This window comes from Equus przewalskii, chromosome X (assembly GCF_037783145.1).
Source record: "Equus przewalskii isolate Varuska chromosome X, EquPr2, whole genome shotgun sequence".
In the NCBI taxonomy this organism is placed as follows: domain Eukaryota; kingdom Metazoa; phylum Chordata; class Mammalia; order Perissodactyla; family Equidae; genus Equus; species Equus przewalskii.
This window is the reverse complement of record NC_091863.1, coordinates 48,382,354-48,401,626: the sequence shown is the minus strand read 5'-3', so window position 1 is coordinate 48,401,626 and position 19,273 is coordinate 48,382,354. Positions and strand designations below refer to the sequence as shown.

At 36.1% G+C, this 19,273-nt stretch overlaps 1 protein-coding gene across 29 annotated transcripts in view; it reads left to right on the top strand.

The window, feature by feature from the left end:
* The window catches only part of ARHGEF9 (Cdc42 guanine nucleotide exchange factor 9), a 570,152-nt gene that overhangs the window by 472,512 nt on the left and 78,367 nt on the right, over nucleotides 1-19,273 (top strand). The gene's annotated exons all lie outside the window — the stretch shown is intronic.

Sequence of the window (19,273 nt, the reverse complement as noted above, 5' to 3'; positions counted from 1 at the left end):
TTTGAGTTGATTTTTGTGTATGGTGTAAGATTTCAGTTTTTTACATTGGATACCCAGTTTTCCCAGGACTATTTATTGAAGAGACTGTCTTTTCACCATTGTATATTCTTGCTGCCTTTGTTGAAATTAGTTAACTGTATATACGTGGATTTATTTTGGGACTGTATATTCTGTTCTATTGGTCTGTGTATCTCTTTATGCCAGTACCATATTGTTTTGATTACTATAGCTTTGTAATATAGTTTGAAGTCAGGGAATGTGATGCCTCCAGCTTTGTTCTTCCTACTCAAGATTACTTTAGCTATTTGGGGTCTTTTGTGGTTACATACAAATTTTAGCGTTGTTTTTTCTATTTTTGTAAAAAATGCCGTTGGAATTTTTGTAGGGGTTGCATTGAACCTGCAGATATCTTTGAGTAGAAAGAACATTTTAACAATGTTAATTCTTGCAATCCATGAGCATGAAATACCTTTCCATTTATTTGTGTCGTCTTTGATTTCTGTAATCAATGTTTTATAGTTTTCAGTGTATAAATCTTTCACTTCTTTGGTTAAATTTATTCCTGAGTGTTTTATCTTTTTTTTGCTATTGTAAATGGGATTGTTCTATAAATGTCTTTCTCAGCTAGTTTGCTGTTAGTGTATAGAAATGCAACTGATTTTTGTCTGTTGGTTTTGTATCCTGCAACTTTACTGAATTCATTTATTAGTTTTAACAGTTTTTTTGATAATGTCTTTAGGGTTTTTTATATATAAGATCATGTTATCTGCAAACAGTTACAGTCTTACTTCTTCCTTTCTGATTCTTTTATTTCTTTTTCTTGCCCAGTTGCTCTGGCCAGGGCTTCCGGTACAATATTGAATAAAAGAGGTTAGAGTGGGCACCCTTCTCTTGTTCCTGATCTCAGAATAAAAGCTTTCAGCTTTTCACCATTGAGTGTGATGTTAGCTGTGGACTTGTCGAATATGACTTTTATTTATCAAATCCTTTTGCTGCATCTATTAAAATAATCATATGATTTTTATCCTTCATTTTGTTAATGTGATGTATCACATTTATTGATTTGGGTATGTTGAACCATTCTTACATCCCGGAGATAAATATGACTTGTTCATAATGTATAATCCATTTAATGTGCTGTTGAATTCGACTTTTTAGTATTTTGTTGAGATTTTTGCATCTCTTTTCATTAGGGATATTGGCCTGTAATTTTCATTTGTTATAGTGTCCTTGTCTGGTTTTGGTATCAGAATAATTCTGGCTTTGTAAAATGTGTTTGGAAGTTTTCCCTCCTCTTAACTTTTTTGGAAGATTTTCAGAAGGATTGGTAGTAATTCTTCTTTAAATGTTTGGTAGAATTCACCAGTGAAGCCATCTGGTCCTTGACTTTCCTTTGTTGGGAGATTTTTCTGTTACTGATTCAGTTTTCTTAGTCATTATTGGTTTGTTCAAATATTCTTTCTTCATGATTCAATCTTGGTAGGTTTTATGTTTCTAGGAATTTATGCATTTTCTCTAGGTTGTCAAAGTTGTTGATTTATAATTGTTCACAGTACTCTTAATGATCTTTTGTATTTCTGTGGTATCTGTTGTAATGCCTCCTGTTTCATTTCTGATTTTATCTGTGCCTTCTCTTTTTTTTCTTAGCCTACCTAAAGGTTTGTCAATTTTGTTTATCTTTTCTGAAAACCAACTTTTACTTTCATTGATCTTTTTTATTTTCTTTCTAGTCTCTTATTTCATTTGTTTCTGCTCTGATATTTGCTGTTTCCTTCATTTTACTAACTTTGGGCTAAGATCGTTCTTCTTTTTCTAGTTCCTTTTGGTGTAAAGTTAGATTGTTTATTTAAGATCTTTCTTAACGTAGGCATTTCTGTCTATAAACTTCCCTCTTAGAACTGATTTTGGCTGCATCTCATAAGTTTTGGTATCTTGTTTATCAATTTTTATTTTAAGATATATTTTGATTTCTCTTTTGATTTCTTCTTGCCCCATCAGTTATTCAGAAGTATGATGTTCAATCTCCACATATTTGTGAATTTTCCAGGTTTCCTCCTGTTATTGATTTTGTTTCATACAATTGTGGTTGGAAAAGAAACTTGTTATGATCTCAGTCTTCTTAAATTGTTTAAGACTTGTTTTGTGGCTTAACATATGATGTATCCTAAAGAATATTCCATGAGCACTTGAGAGGAATGTGTATTCTGCTGCTGTTGGATGGAATGTCTACTATATACATTGGTCTAAAGTGTAGTTCAGGTCCAATATTACGTTTTTGATTTTCTGTCTGGATGATCTATAAATTGTTGAAAGTGGGATATTCAAGTCCTCTACTATTATTCTATTGCTGTTTCTCCCTTCAGAATTGTTAGTACTTGCTTCATATATTTAAGTGCTCTGATGTTGGGTGCATATATATTTTCTATTGTTATTCCTCTTGATGAAATTGACCCCTTTATGATTACATAATGACCTTCTTTGCCTCTTATTAGTTTTTGACTTAAAATCAATTTTGTCTGATATAGGTATAGATACCCCTTCTTTCTTTTGGTTTCTATTTGCATGGAATATCTTTTCCATATTTTCACTTTTAGCCTATGTGTATCCTTAAAGCTGAAGTGACTCTCTTGTAGGCAGCATAGTCACGTCTTGTATTTTATTATTCAGCCTCTCTGTGTCTTTTGATTGGAGATTTTAGTCCATTTCCACCTAAAGTAATTATTGATAGGTAAGTACTTATTATTGCCATTTTGTTAATTGTTTTCTGGGTGTTTTATAGATCCCTTGTTCCTTTCTTCCTCTCTTCATTCATAATTTGATTTTCTGTAATGGTGTGCTTTTAATCCTTTCTCTTTATCTTTTGTGTATCTACTATAGGTTTTTGCTTTGTGGTTACCATAAAAAATGTGGTTACATAAAATATCTATTTTAGGCTGATAACAACTTAAGTTTGTCCACATATGGAAGGCCAACACTCTTAACCCCCTCATTTTGTGTTTTTGATGTCATGCTTTAGGTATTTTTATATTGTATATCCATTAACAACATATTGTATCCATAGTTATTTACAATTCTTTTGTCATTTAGCCTTTACACTAGAGTTAAGTCATTTACATACCACCATATTACAGTATTAGAGTATTCTTAATTTGGCTATGTATTTACCTCTACCTGCAAATTTTATACTTTCGTATGATTTCATGTTGCTAGTCAACGTGCTTTCTTTTCAGCTAAAAGAACTCCCTTTGGCAGTTTTGTAAGATAGGTCTAGTGGTGATGGACTCCTTCAAGTTTTGTTTGTCTGGGAATGTTTTTATCTCTCCCTTCAATTGTTTTGGATAGTTTTGCCAGGTGAAGTATTCTTGGTTGGTGGTATTTTTCTGTCAGTAATTTGAATATATCATCCCACTCTCCTGGTCTGCAAGATTTCTGCCGAGAAATCCACTGATGCCCTTATGGGGGTTCCCTTGTATGTGATGAGCTTCTTTTCTTTTGCTACTTTCAAGATTCTCTCTTTGTACTTGATTTTTTGGACATTTTTATTATGATGTGTCTCAGTGAAGTCTTCTTTGGGTTGAACCTGATTTGGGACTTCTGAGCTTCATGTACCTGGATGTCCATATCTTTGTCCAAATTTGGGAAGTTGTCAGCCATTATTCTTTAAATAAGCTTTCTGTCAGAGGCATCTAGTTTTCCCTTTTTTTCCCTACAGCTTGGACATTTTATTGTCAAATTTTTAACATATGCCAATCTGGTGGCTATTAAATATTATCTCATTGTGGTATTACTTTACACTTTTCATATTTCTAAACAGATTAAGCATATTATATATGTTTATTAGCCATTCATAATTCCTCATCAGTGAAATGTGTCTCAAGTTTTTCCCTTTTTTTTCTAATGGGTTGTTGGTCTTTCCTTATTTTTAAAGACCTTATTCACACATTTTGAAGACTAATCATTTGTGCAAGCATCTCTCAGTTTATGGCTTGTCTTTTTACTTTATTTATGATATCTTTCTTTTGAGAGAAGCTCTTAAAGTGGTCAAATTTATTTTCTTTCTGGTTTATGCGTTTTTTGTTTATTGTTTAAGAAATCTTCTCTACTTTGAGACCATAAAGTCATTCTTATGAATTATTTTCTGAAAGTTTTTATAGTTCTACTTTTAATTATAAGTATTTAATCCCTTGGGAATTTATTATATATGGTGTGAGGAAGGGATCTGGTTTTATTTTCTTCCATTTATTAAACACCCCTTACTTTCTCAATAATTTTCAATGCTATATCTTTCATGAAGGTATATATATACATATATATATTTTTTTTAGTCTAGTACTTTCTAGTTGGTTCCATTAGCTTACCTTCATTACTATAGTTTTATTATATCTTTGTAAGTCACCTCATCTTGATTTTTTTCTTCAAGCATGTCATGTCTATTCTTGTCCCTTTATTTATATACATTTTATAGTGAGTTTATCAAGTGTTCCAGAATTTCTCTTGAGATTTTGGTTAGTCACTAGATTTAGTCACTAGATCAAGTTAAGGGGAATTGACATTTTTACAATATTGAGACTATCCAAAGATGTGGTTTCACTCTCTATTTATTTCATTCATAATATCTTTCAAAAAAACTTATTTTCTTCATAAAGGGCTTATGCATTTTTTCAGATTTACTTTCAAAATTTATATATTGTTTTATTATAAATAATATCTTTGCAAAATCATCTGTTTTTCCTAGATGATATTTCCTAATTTACAGAGATGCAGTTGACTTTTTCTTTTTGTTGATTTGGCATCAGTCAACTTTGCCAAAGGCATCTAGTTTTTTTGACTGGGAAAGAAACTACGTCATCTATGAAGGATTTCCCTGTACCACATCCCACCCCCATTGTGGCTTCAGCTCTCACCTTAGGAAGTCATAGGCAAAGGACATCAACATCTTCAACCCAGACTGAGTCTTCCTTTTGTGGGGGCTTTTTAGAATTTGCCTGTCAAGGAAGTGGCATTTGGAATGTGAGAGATTTGTGCAAATTATGAGGGAAATTACAAAATTACCTCCAAAATCCATTTTCCAGCTAGAGAGAGCAGGTTTTCTTAGATGCCATGTTGCTTCATGGTTCTAGGGGCAGGTGGTGCCAACTTAGACGATAACAATAATAATAGCTAATGCTTGACTCTGCATCAGGACTTGTTCTAAGAGTTTTACATACATTACCTTATTTAATATTCACAACAGCCCCATGAGCTAGATTGATATTATTCTCTGTATTTTATAGATGAGGAAATGAGTATCAGAGAGATTAAGTAACTTATTGTACATTACTCAGCAAGGCAGTTGTAGAGCTGGGATTTGAACCTAGTTTCTTAAGTCTTTACCCTTCAACACTGTTGATTGTCTGTCCTAAATGTGGCCTAAGAGTCTTGAGACCTTGCTTCAATCCTGACTGCCACTTGTTCACTGTGAGGCATCCCCTTCTATGACTTTGGATTTCTCATCTAGGAGAAAATAGGTTATTTTGTCTGCCTTGCAGTGTTGTTTTGAAGCCTAAGCAAGAGAGTTTGTGGAAAGGCACTGTTCTCGAACTAGACTTTCGGGGAGGCCATGGACAACAGAAGAATGATAGAAAAGAATATGGAAGGCCTTCTTGGACAGAGGGTGGAGGGAAGCCATTGGAAGGGTATAGTGGTAGAGATAAGAATAAGTAGAATGTGTTGGGATGACTGGAAAGAGTGACCTGGCTGATATCAGGGGTCTTTGTTGGGGAGGAATGGAACTCAATGGGCCAGGACATTCTAACATGTTGATAGACAGACATGAATGCCAAGACAGTATTTATACAGGTCTTCTCTTCTCTTTTCTTTTATCTTTTCCTTTCTGTCCTGTCCTTTACTTTCCTTCCTATTTTTTTTTGTCTGATATGTAAACAAATTTTCTTTGCTCTGGTTGAAGCTCACTATTACTCATTGTGTCTATGCTGGAAAAGGAAAACAATTTGTTAGTAGCATTTTTATACTAATCTTTCATGTAATTAGTGACAGTTATTAAATCCCTTTCCCTTGAAGGTCAAAGAAATAGTTTCTGTGCCTGACTTACGTGCCATTTTCATTGGCTTTGTGCCAGATAAGAATACTAAATGCTTCCTGGCATGCATGCTCAGGAATCTCTAAGTATACACGATTCTCCTGGAAGGTGGAACTGAGGCTCCAAAACAGAGGTGAGTTGTGTGTGCAAGAAGTAGGAGCTGTGCCTGCAGCATATCAGGTTCATTTCAGTTCCCCATATCCACCTTTGGAGCCACATTTTGCCATTGCTTAAGTGTAGTGGCAGAGAAGGGCGTTTTGGTGACCTTTGTTATAGGAGAGTTCATTTCCTACAATGCCACTCCCTTGTCTGTGTTTTGCCCTTTTGCAGTATTTGCTGAGGGTTTTAGCTGGTGCCTTCATAAAACAGAGGCAGATTAGAGGGCTCTGCTCATGATTAGAGTTATCTGAAAAAGGAAAGGGCTACCTTGGGAGATAGTGATCTCATCACTGGTTGTGTTCAAGCAGGTGGGCTGGGCAATTGCTGGCAGCGGATGTTGTCAAGGGAGTTTATATATTGATTAGGAGGCAGAGGGTGGTATGGACTGGCTGATCTTCCATTTCCTTTCTAATTCTGATTTGACAGCTCTGAGATTCTATTAATGTGACTGGCAGTAGCCCATCACTTTCTCAGTCAGAGGATGGCTCACTTTTCATTCCTTCTGGCTGGCTAGATTTGGCCTTTGAAAATATTGAGGTGACATTTAGACAATATTGCTTATCCATTCTCTTCTCAGAAACATCACACTGCTGGACCCACTGGTAGGCTGGATTTCTATGACACTGCTCGAGCCTTTATTGAACTCTTCACAGGTGCTAAGGCATCATGCAAGGATGTCAGTTTAACATATGGAATAATGTTAAGTCCATTGGAGTATGTATATACATATATAAATGTATGGAAAAAGATCAGCAAGGATTATACACAAAATCCATAACCATGGTTTCCTCATGAAAGGTGGAAAATAACTAGGATAGTGAGTAGTCAAAGGGGAAATTTCACCTTGTCTAGACTGTTTTAACTCTTTATTTTTTATAGAGATATAATAATGCATATGCCAAAAATTCACTATTTTAAAGTGTACCATTTAGTGGTTTTTAGTATATTCATTGTGCAACCATCACCACTATCTAATTTCGGGACATTTTTATCACTCCCCAAAGATAACCCTGCAGCCATTAGCAGTCATTCCCCATTCCCCCTTTCCCCCAGACCCTGGAAACCACTAATCTGCTTTCTGTGTTTAAGGATTTGTATGTTTTGGACATTTCATATAAATGGTATACAGTATGTGTGGTCTTTTGTGTGTCTGTCTTCTTTTACTTAGCATATTGTTTTTGAGGTTCATGTTGTAACACGTATTAGTATTTTATTCCTTTGTGTTGCTAAATAGCATTCTATTGTATGTATATATACCACATTTTGGTTTATCCATTTATCAGTTGATGAACATTTGGATTCTTTTCATCTTTTCGCTATTATGAATAACGCTACTGTGAACATTTCTAAGCAAGTTTTTGTGTGAACACGTCTTCAGTTCTCTTGAGTATATACCTAGGAGTGGAATTGCTGGGTTATATGGTAACTATATGTTTAACTTTTTGAGGAACTGCCAAAATACTTTCCACAGTGGCTGCACTATTTTGCATTCCTACCAGCAGTGTATGAGAGTTCCAATTTCTCAACATCCTCATGAACACATATTATTGTCCTTTCTTTTTATTATAGCCATCATAGTGGGTGTGAAGTGGTATCTCATTGTGATTTTGATTTGTATTTGATTGTATTAGCCTGATGGCTAATGATGTTGAGCATCTTTTCATATGTTTGTTGGCTATTTATGTATCTTCCTTGGAGAAATGTCTATTCACATGCTTTTCCCATTTTTAAGTGTATTATTTGCCTTTTTATTGTTGAGTTCTGTATCTGGATACTAGATACTTATCAGATACATAATATGCAAATATTTTCTCCCATTCTCTGGGTCTTTTCACTTTCTTGATAGTATCATTTGCAATGCAAAAGTTTTTAATTTTGATGAAGTCTATTTACTTTTTTCCTTTGGTTGCTTGTGCTTTAGGTGTCATATTTAAGAAACTGTTTCCTAAACCAAGGTGTTTTCTTTGAAGTGTTTTATAATTTTAATGCTTACATTCAGGTCTTTAATCCATTTTGAGTTAATTTTTATATATAGTGTGAGGTATGGATCCAAGTCCATTCTTTTGCATGTGGATATCCAGTTGTCCCAACACGATTTGTTGAAAAGACTATACTCTCCTCCTTGAATTGTCTTGACACCTTTGAAAAATATCAATTCAGCATAAGCGTAGGATATATTTCTGGACTCTCATCTATTCCATTGATCTTTATTCTTGGATTAGTACTACATTCTTGGTTACTAAAGGTTTGTAATAAATTTTGAAATCAGGAAGTGTGAGTCCTCCAACATTGTTCTTGCTTTTCAAAATTGTTTTGGTTATTCTGAGTCTTGAATTTCCATATGAAATTTAGAATGAGCTTGTCAATTTCTGCAAAGAAGCAAGCTGAGAGTTTTGATAAGGATTGTGTTGAATCTGAATTGACTTGTAGAAATTACCATCTTAATAATATTAAATCTTCCAATCCATGAACATGAGATATCATTCTATTTACTTAAGTCTGTTGACCTTAAACAAATAGACAGCCGGGTATTTCTCCAGCAAAAATGGGTTAATTGGGGATCAGCAAAGAATTACAATTTGAGGTCTGCAACCATTGTGAGCCACGTGCAAAGTCCCCCAGCAGTAAGGGAGGAGAAACTCTTTTGTAAAGAGGAGGAGGAACTTGGGAGGGCCATTGTAAACAAAGAGTTCGAAGTGTGGTGGCTTTTAATGGACTGAGTCATGACAGTCTCTCATTGGCTGAGCTTCCTGCTGGTCAAGAACAGGAAGTCTCCCTAGAGGAAGTCTTTCTTCGTCCTCTTAGGCTCTGCTATCGACATAGGGTATGAGAGCTCCCCCTTTTGCCCTCCCAACTGCCATTTAATGAAGTTTCCTTTTATTAATTTGTCAGATCTTCTTTACTTTTTTTCAACAGTGTTTTGCAGTTTTCAGTGTACAAGTTTTGCACTTCTTTAGTTAAATGTATCCTAAGTATTTTATTCTTTTTTTTTTCTTTTAAAGATTGGCACCTGGGCTAACAACTGTTGCGGATCTTTTTTTTTTTTTCTGCTTTATCTCCCCAAACCCGCCCTGTACACAGTTGTATATCTTAGCTGCAGGTCCTTTTAGTTGTGGGATGTGGGACATCACCTCAACGTGGCCTGACGAGTGGTGCCATGTCCGCGCCCAGGATCCGAACCCTGGGCTGCTGCAGCGGAGTGCTCAAACTTAACCACTCGGCCATGGAGCCGGCCCCTATTCTTTTTGATGCTACTTAAATGGGATTGTTTTGTTAGTTTCATTTTCAGATTGTTCATTACTAGTGTATAGAAATATAATTGATTTTTTATATTAATCTTATATCCTGCAACATTGCTAAACTTATTTTTCGTTATAACAGGGTTTTTTTTGTGTGGATTCCTTAGAATTTTGTATATATGATCCTGTCATATGTGAATAGTTTTACTCTGTCTTTCTAATCTGAATGCCTTTTCTTTCTTTCTTTCTTTTCCCAATTGCTCTGGCCAGAACCTTCAGTACAAATGTTACATGGAAATGATGTTTGTTCTTGGTCATAGAATGAAAGCATTTAGTCTTTTACCATTAAGTATGATACTAACTATGGGTTTTTCATAAATTTCCATCATCAATTTGAGAAAATTCCTTTTTATACTTGTTGAGTGTTTTTTTTTTTTAAATTATGAAAGGGTGTTGGATTTTATCAAATGCTTTTTCTGTGTCTGTTGAGATGATCATGTCATTTTTTGAACCTTTATTCCATTAATATGGTGTATCACATTGATTGATTTTCGTATCTTGAACCAGTCTTGCATTCCTGAGATTAATTGCATTTGGTAAGGTGAGTTTTTTAAATAAGTTCCTGGATTTGGTTTACAAATATTTTTCTGAGAATTTCTGCCTTTCTATTTTTTGGAAGAGTTTGTGAAAGATTGATGTTAATTCTTCTTTAAATGTTTTTTAGGATTCACTAGTGATGCTGTTTGGTTCTGGGTTTTTTCTCATGTGGGAGGCTTTTGATTACTAATCCAATCTCTTCACTTATCATAGTTCTATTGAGATTTTCTATTTCTTAAGTTATTTCTGTAGTTTCTGTCTTTCTACAGATTTGTGCATTTCATTGGATTACTTAATTTGTTGGCATACAATTGTTTATAGTATTTCATTTATTTTTTTAAATTTATGTTAGATTGGCAGTAATATTGCCTCTTTTATTCCTGATTTTAGTAATTTGTCTTCTCCCTTTTTAAAATTTTAACTTTTTATAAAACAAATATATTCCTGAATCAGTTGTGTAGTTTGAAAAACAGAAAAACAAGGGAAGAAGCATATAAAATAAAAAGGCCTATGAAAATGGGGATCTGGGTATGTTGCTAATTCCCTGGCAGTCATTTCTCTTCTATGGGCCTCAGTTTTTTCATCAGGAAGTTGAGATGTTGGTTCATTGTTGCTAAGGTGATTGAAAACCTTTGGACTATATTATTTCCCTTTTCAAACATGAGATTAAAGACCATAGTTGGGAATATTTGTGAACAGAAAATAGTTTGGGAGAAGCCCAGTATTCCTAAAGGGCATAGTAGGAGATAAGGATGGAAATGCAGATTGAAGGCAGATTATGGTAATGTTTGAACTCTAGTGTGAGAGATTTAGGCTTGGTAATGGGGAACTATTGTGGATTTTGGCATGTGGAGTAGCCAATCAAAGTGATAGTCAAGGAAATTGGTCTGATAGTGATGTGTGTAATGGATTGAAGCTGGAAGATCATGCAGGAAAATTACCCAGGGATTGGAGGTTATGACAGTGAGAATGGAAAAGGAAGAGTTGAGAACCAGAGATCCCTGATTTTGAAAATACTCCCTGGAACTGAGGGAGGAGGGAGGAGTCAGTTGTCTTGCTCACCTGTGTTTCTGTCATACTTACTGGTTAGGCACAGGATAGGTCCAAAACAGGTATTTGTTAGATTGAATTGCCTTGACCCAGCTTTGCTTAGAGTTCAATCAAGGCTGAAGAAATCAGTCTTCAAGTACTCTGAGAGGGCTTCCAGGAAAGCCTTCCAACTTGCCAGACTCTGGACATTGTCTGTCTTCTTACTTGTCACCCAGGAGCCCATGCATGTTTACTGCAGTGTCAATGAAAAACACTTGTGAACAGGTGTACATTAGCCTGCGGAGGTTGCTGGGCAGGGGGTTGATATGGTACTCTGGGCTGACGTTACACCCAGGGAAGATGATGAGGTAATGGGCTGACCTGTGTCAATGCACTGTGACATGCACCTAGACAAAGGCCTTCATCTGCACAGAAGAGGGAAGCTCTCAAGAGTAGAGGACTTCAAGGTTAGACCAGAAAGTCATAGTCTTGGGCCCAGGGGTTCTTTTGTGGGACCATCGACCTAGGCGGGGTGCAATAACTGGGCATTAAATGGCACCTTTTGCCAGGCTAAGAAACATCTTCCCTCGAATATCAGCTCCACAAAGGGCAGAGATTTTTGTCTGTTTTGTTGCTGCTGTGCCTCCAGTATCTGGTATATAGTAAGCACTTAACGTTAGATTTACTGAATGAATGAATCTGCCAGTCATTCTTTTGGATTAAGGAAACATCTTTTTTATACCAAGTAGTGGGGTTCTGGGTTGTTGCAGTGTAGTAGATAAAGGTGTCTTCTCAGAACCTCCTTATGAAGGGTCCTACCACCCAATCCTTTAGTTCTAGCCAGAAGGGGCTCCTCCACCAAATTCTGTGTAAGGAATTTGTATCCACTTGGTTGGAGTTGCCTTCCTTCCTTCTCATTGTTATTTGGAGTATGGCTTGAACTTAAATCTGGTTCTGTATGCCCTGGCTTTTCCTTCTCCCATGCCCCCTGCCAATATACTGTGCTCCTTCCCTTTGGAACTATTCCAAGAGTCATCGTATCAGCCATCAAAAAACCAACATTTTGATTTGACTTGTCTTAAATTCCTGAGAAGAAAAGAATTGATTCTTACCTCTTTAAAGGCCTGCCTATGGTACCCTTTATGCAGTAGAGCTTAGCTTGTTTTGTGGGAAGCTGGGTAAAGCTAAGGGATTATTAGGGAATGAGGTTTTTATTTTTACAAACAGATGTGTGCATATGATGTGTTTGCTTGAATGCCTTAGACTCACCTTTTTATTTTTCTTCTTTGAAGTATTTTTTTTATTTTTGGGGATTTTTTTTGTCATATAGGAATAGAAATTCTTTTTTTTTCAAACTATTTTATTGAGGTCATATTGGTTTATAACATTGTGAAATTTCAGGTGTACATTATTATTATTCAGTTTCTGTATAGACTGCATCATGCTCACCACCAATAGTCTAATTTTTTTTTTTAAAGATTGGCTCCTGAGCTAACGTCTGTTGCCCATCTTTTTTTCTTCCTCTCCCTGAAGCCCACAGGTACATAGTTGTATATTCTAGTTGTACATCCTTCTAGTTGTGCTATGTGGGATGCCACCTGAGCATGGCTTGATGAGCAGTGCCATGTCCACGCCCAGGATCCAAACCTGCAAAACCCTGGGCCACTGAAGCAGAGCATGTGAACTTAACTATTTGGCCATGGGTCTGGCCACAACAGGCTAGTTTTTATCCGTCAGCATACATATGTGCCCCTTTATGCCTTTTGCCCACCCCTCCACCCACTTCCCCTCTGGTAACCACTAATCTGTTGTCTTTATCCATCTGTTTATCTTCCAGATATGAGTGAAATCACATGGTGTTTATCTTTCTGTGTCTGACTTATTTTCCTTAACATAATACCTTCAAAGTCCATCCATGTTGCTGCAAATGAAACTATTTTGTCTTTTTTATGGCTGAGTAGTATTCCATTGTGTGTGTGTATGTGTGTATATATATATATATATATACACACACACACTGCATCTTCTTTATGCATTCATCAGTTGATGAGCACTTGGGTTGTTTCCATATCTTGCCTGTAGTGAATAATGCTGCGATGAACATAAAGGTGGATAAATCTCTTTGTTCATTTCATGTGCTTTGGATAGATACCCAGGAGTGGGACAGCAGGATGGTATGGTATTTCTATTTTTTGAGAAATCTCCATACTGTTTTCCATAGTGGCTACACCAGTTTTTTTTTTTTCCTACCAGCAGTGTGTGAGAGTTCCCTTTTCTCCACATCCTCTCCAACTTTTGTTATTTTATTTCCTGTTAATTATAGCCTTCTGATAGGTATAAGGTGATATCTCATTGTAGTTTTGATTTGGATTTCCCTATTAATTAGTGATGTTGAACATCTTTTCATGTGCCTGTTGGTCATCTATGTATCTTCTTTGGAAAAATGTCTATTCATATCCTCTGCCCATTTTTTGATTGGGTTGTTTGTTTTTTTATTGTTGAGTTGTATGAGTTCTTTATATATATTTTGGAAATTAACCATTTGTTGGATATGTGATTTGCAAATATTTTCTCCCAAGTGGTGTGTTGTCTTTTCGTTTTGTTGATGGTTTCCTTTGCCATATAGAAACTTTTTAGTCTGATGTAGTCCCACTTGTTTATTTTTTCTTTTGTTTCCCTTGCCTGAGTAGACATGGTATTTGAAAAGATGCTGCTAAGACCAATGTCAAGAGTGTACTGCCTATATTCTAGGAGTTTTATGGTTTCAGGTGTTAGATTCAAGTGTTTAGTCTATTTTGAGTTAGCTTTTGTGTATGATGTAAGATAATGGTCTGCTTTCATTCTTTTGCATCTGGCTATCAATTTTTCCAACACCATTTGCTGATGAAACTTTCCTTTCTACATGTATGTTCTTTTCTCCTTTGTCAAAGATTAGCTGTCCATAGATGTGTAGTTTTATTTCTAGGCTTTCAGTTCTGTTGCATTGATCTGTTTGTCTGCTTTTGTGCCAGTACCATGCTGTTTTGGTTACCATAGCTTTGTAATATATTTTGACATCAGGGATTATGATGTCTCCAGCTTTGTTCATTTTTCTCGGGATTGCTTTAGCTATTCAGAACATTTTGTTGTTCCATAAAAATTTTAGGACTCTTTGTTCTACTTCTGTGAAGAATGTCATTGGGATTCTGATTGGCATAGCACTGAATCTGTAAATAGCTTTAGGTGATATAGACATCTTACCTTTGTTTATTCTTCCAATCCATGAGCATGGGATATCTTTCCATTCTTTATGTCTTCCTCAATTTCTTTCAATAATGTCTTGTAGTTTTCAGTATATAAGTCTTTAACCTCCTTGGTTAAATTTATTCCTTGACATTTTATTCTTTTTCTTGCAATTCTAAATGAGATTACATTCTTGACTTAATTTCTCCTTGTTTGTTATTAGTCTATAGAAATGCAACTGACTTTTGTAAGTTGATTTTGTACCCTGAAACTTTGCTGAAGTTGTTGATTATTTCTAATAGTTTTCTGGTTAGTTCTTTAGGATTTTCTGTACGTAGAATCATGTCATCCACAAACAGTGAGAGTTTTACTTCTTCTTTTCCAATTTGGATACCATTTATTTCTTTTTCTTGCCTAGTTCTTCTGGCCAAAACCTCCAGTACTGTGTCAAATAGGAGTGGTGAGACTAGGCAACCTTGTGTTGTTCCTGTTCTCAAAGGGATGGCCCTCAGTTTTTCACTATTGTGTATGATGTTGGTTGTGGGTTTGTCATATATGGTCTTTATTATTTTGAGGTACTTTCCTTCTATACCAATTTTATTGAGACATTTTATTATAAATGTATGTTGGATCTTGTCAAATGCTTTCTCTGTATCTATTTAGATGATCATGTCAATTTTATTCCTCATTTTGTTAATGTGGTGTATCACATTGATTGATTTGCGGATGTTGAACTATCCCTGCATCCCTAGTATAAATGCCACTTGATTGTGATGTATGATCCTTTCAATGTATTGCTGTATTCGATTTGCCAATATTTTGTTGAAGAGTTTTACATCTATGTTCATCAGTGATATTGGCATGTAATTTTCCTTCTTTGTGTTGTCCTTGTCTGGTTTGTGTACCAGGGTAATGTTGGCCTCATAGAATGAGTTAAGAAGTGTTCTGTCTTTTTAAATTTTTGGAATTGTTTGAGAAAGATAGGTATTAAATCTTCTTTGAATGTTTGGTAGAATTCTCCAGAGAAGTCATCTGGTCCTGAAGTTTTGTTTTCTGGGACGATGAGATTACCATAACAGTCTCTTTACTTTTGATTGCTCTCTTCAGATTCTCTAAATCTTCCCAGTTCACTTTTTGGAGGTTGTATGAGTCTAAGAATTTATCCATTTCTTCGAGGTTATCCAATTTGTTGGCATATCGTTTTTCATAGTATTCTCTTATAATCCTTTGTATTTCTGTGGTATCCATTGTAATTTCTTCTCTTTCATTTCTGGTTTTATTTATTTGAGCCTTCTCTCTTTATTTCTTAGCGAATTTGGCTAGGAGTTTGTCAGTTTTGTTTATCTTCTCAAAGAACCAGGCTTTAGTGTCATTGATCCTTTCTACTGTTTTTTTTAGTCTCTATTTTATTAATTTCTGCTCTAATTTTTATTATTTCCCTCCTTTTTCTGACTTTGGGCTTTTATTGCTCTTCTTTTTCTAGTTGTGTTAGATGGAGTTTAAGTTTACTTATTTGAGGCTTTTCTTATTTGTTGAGATGGGCCTATATTGCTATAAATTTCCCTCTTAGTACTGCTTTTGCTGCATCGAGTAAGAGTTGGTATGTTATGTTTTCATTTACATTTGTCTCCAGATATTTTTTGATTTCTCCTTTGATTTCTTCATTGATCCAATGAGTGTTAAGTAGCATGTTGTTTAGTCTCCATATATTTGTGATTGTCCCAGGTTTTTGCTTGTTGTCAACTTCCAGTTTCATAGCATTGCAGTCAGAAAAGATGCTTGAGGGGCCAGCCCCATGGCCGAGTGGTTAAGTTCATGCGCTACCCTTCAGCAGCCCAGGGTTTCACCAGTTCAGATCCTGGGTGTGGACATGGCACCGCTCATCAGGCCTTGTTGAGGTGGCATCCCACATGACACAACTAGAAAGACCCACAACTAAAATGTGCAGTGCAGCTAAGTACTGGGGGTATTTAGGGAGAAAAAGCAAAAAAAAAAAAAGATGCTTGATATGATTTCAATCTTCTTAATTTTATTGAGGCTTGCCTTGTTTCCCAACATATCTATCTTTGACAATGTTCCATGTCCATTTGAGAAGAATGTTTATTCTGCTGTTTTTGGATGGAAAGTTCTCTCTATATACGTTAAGTCCATCTGGTTAGTATTTCATTTAGGGGCAATGTTTCCTTGTTGAACTTCTGTCTAGATGATCTATCTGTTGATGAAAGTGGGATGTTGAGATCCCCTATTAGTGTGTTGCTGTCAATTTCTCCCTTTAGGTCTGTTAATAGTTGCTTTATATACTTTGGTGCTCCTGTGTTAGGCACATATATATTCACATCTGTTATGTCCTCTTGGTGGAATGTCCCATTTATCATTATATACTGCCCCTCTTTGTCTCTCATTGTCTTCTTTTCCTGAAGTCTACTTTGTCTGAGATAAATATGGCAACTCTTGCTTTTTTTTGCTTTCCATTAGCTTAGAGTATCATATTCCATCCCTTCACTCTGAGCCTTGTTTATCTTTAGAGCTGAGGTGTCTTTCTTGGAGGCAGCAGATTGTTGGGTCTTGTTTTTTAATCCATCCAGCCACTTTGTGTGTTTTGATTGGAGAATTCAATCCACTTACATTTTGAGTGATTATAGATATTTGAGGGCTTAATACTGCCGTTTTATCTCTTGTTTTCTGGTTGTCCTATATTTCCATTATTTCTTTTCCCTTGTATTTCTGACTGCTATTTCAGTTTGGTGATTTTCTGTGATGGTCTTCTCTTTATTTATGATTTGTATCTCTGCTCTGATTTTTTGTCTAGTGGTTACCATGAGGTTTGTATAAAAGATCTTTTAGGTGAGATAGTCCATTTTCTGATAGCCTCTTATCTCCATTAGCTTAAGCAGGTTCCATCTATTTCCTCTTCCCCTTCTATGTTATTGTTATCACAAATTGTTCTTTGTTGTGTTGTGAGTTTGTGAATAAATTGAGGTGTTTATGGTTATTTCTGATGCTTTCTTTCCCTTTATCTTTTATATTATAATTAAGTGTTTACTAACCTATTTTTATGTAGAGCTCCAATTTTCTGATTGTATCTGTCTGTCTATCTCCTTGCTCAATGTTTTTATTGTTGTTGTTGTTTTACTGAGGAAGATTAGCCCTGAACTAACATCTGTTGCCAATCTTCCTTTTTTTTTTTCTTTTGCTTGAGGAAGATTAGCCCTGAGCTATCATCTGTACCAATCTTCCTCCACTTTATATGTGGGTCACCACCACAGCATGGCTGATGAGTGGTGTATGTCTATGCTTGGGATCCAAATCCATGAACCCAGGCCACTGAAATGGAGCATGCCAAACTTAACTACTATACCACTGAGCTGGCCCCTCAGTATTTTTTAAATCTTTGCTTTTTATTTTCATATGGGAGGTCAGCTTTCAACATTTCTTGTAAGACAGGCTTGGTGGTGTTGAACTCCCTCAACTTTTGTTCATCTGGGAAAGTTTTTATTTCTCCATCGTATCTGAAGGATAGTTTCACTGGATAGAGTATGCTTGGCTAAAAGTTTTTGTATTTCAGTATTTTGAATATATCATTCCATTCTCTCCTCGCCTGTAAGGTTGCTGCTGAGAAATCTGCTAAAAGCCTGATAGGAGTTCCTTTGTAGGTTATTTTCTTCCACCTTGCTGCCCTTAATATTTTTTCTTTGTCATTGACTTTGGCCAGTTTTAACATTATATGCCTTAGAAAATGGCTTTTTGCATTGATGTAATTAAGAGTTCTTTTAGCTTCATGTACTTGTATGCCCAGTTCCTTCCCAAGGTTTGGGAAGTTCTCAGCTATTATTTCTTTGAACAAACTCTCTGCTCCTTTCTGCCCCCCTTCTCCCTCTGGAATACCTATAATCCTTGTGTTGCTTTTCCTCATTGAGTCTGATATTTCTCAAGGAACCTCTTCTTCTTTTTTTAAGTTTTAATTCTCTCTTCACCACCTGAAGCATTTCTGTAATTTTATCCTCTAAATCACCAACTCTATCCATCATAACGTCAGCTCTATTTTTTATGGTTTCTACATTATTATTATTATTATTATTATTATTTGTGTGTGTGAGGAAGATTTGCCCTGCGCTAACATCCATTGCTAATCCTCTTCTTTTTATGCTTGAAGAGGACTAGCCCTGAGCTAACATCTGTGCCAATGTCCCTGTACTTTGTATGTGGATGCTTGTATGGCATGGCTGATGAATGGAGTAGGTTTGCACCTGCAATCGAAACCCATGAAGCCTGGGCCAGCAAAATGGAGCATGTGGAACTTGAACAACTCGGCTATGGGGCCAGCCCCTAGATTATTTTTAACTCATTAATTGTGTTCTTCATATCCAGAATTTCTGTTTGGTTTTTCTTTTTGAGCTTCAATCTCTTTGGTAAAGTAGTCCTTCTGCTCATTAATGTTATTCCTGAGCTCATTGAACTATCTTTCTGAGTTTGCTTGTAACTTGTTGAGTTTCTTTATGGCAACTATTTTGAATTCTCTGTCATTTGGATTGTAAATTTCTGTGACTTCAGGATTGGTTTCCAGACCCTTGTCATTTTCCATCTGCTCTGAAGTTTTACTGTAGTTCTTCATGGTGTTTGATGAATTGGTCCTTTGCAGGCACATTTGTGGTAGTGTCAGGTCAGTTTCCACCTGCCACTGCTAGTGGGTTACAGGAATCATGTTTTCTAATCCCGCCCCATCTGCTGGAAGTTGTGCCCGTAGGGCTGCTCTGTGTTTGCATGGGCTGGCCACAGCTGCTCGGAAGGTCACGCGTGCGTGCGTGCACGCACACACACACACACACACACACATGTGGGGCCTCTGTGCTCTGCCAGTAGGTTGCTCTTGTGCAGGCAGGGCCACTGCACTCAGCATGGGACCAGCTGAGCTGTGCACTAGGCAGGAAGGACACTTTCTTTTTTGTTG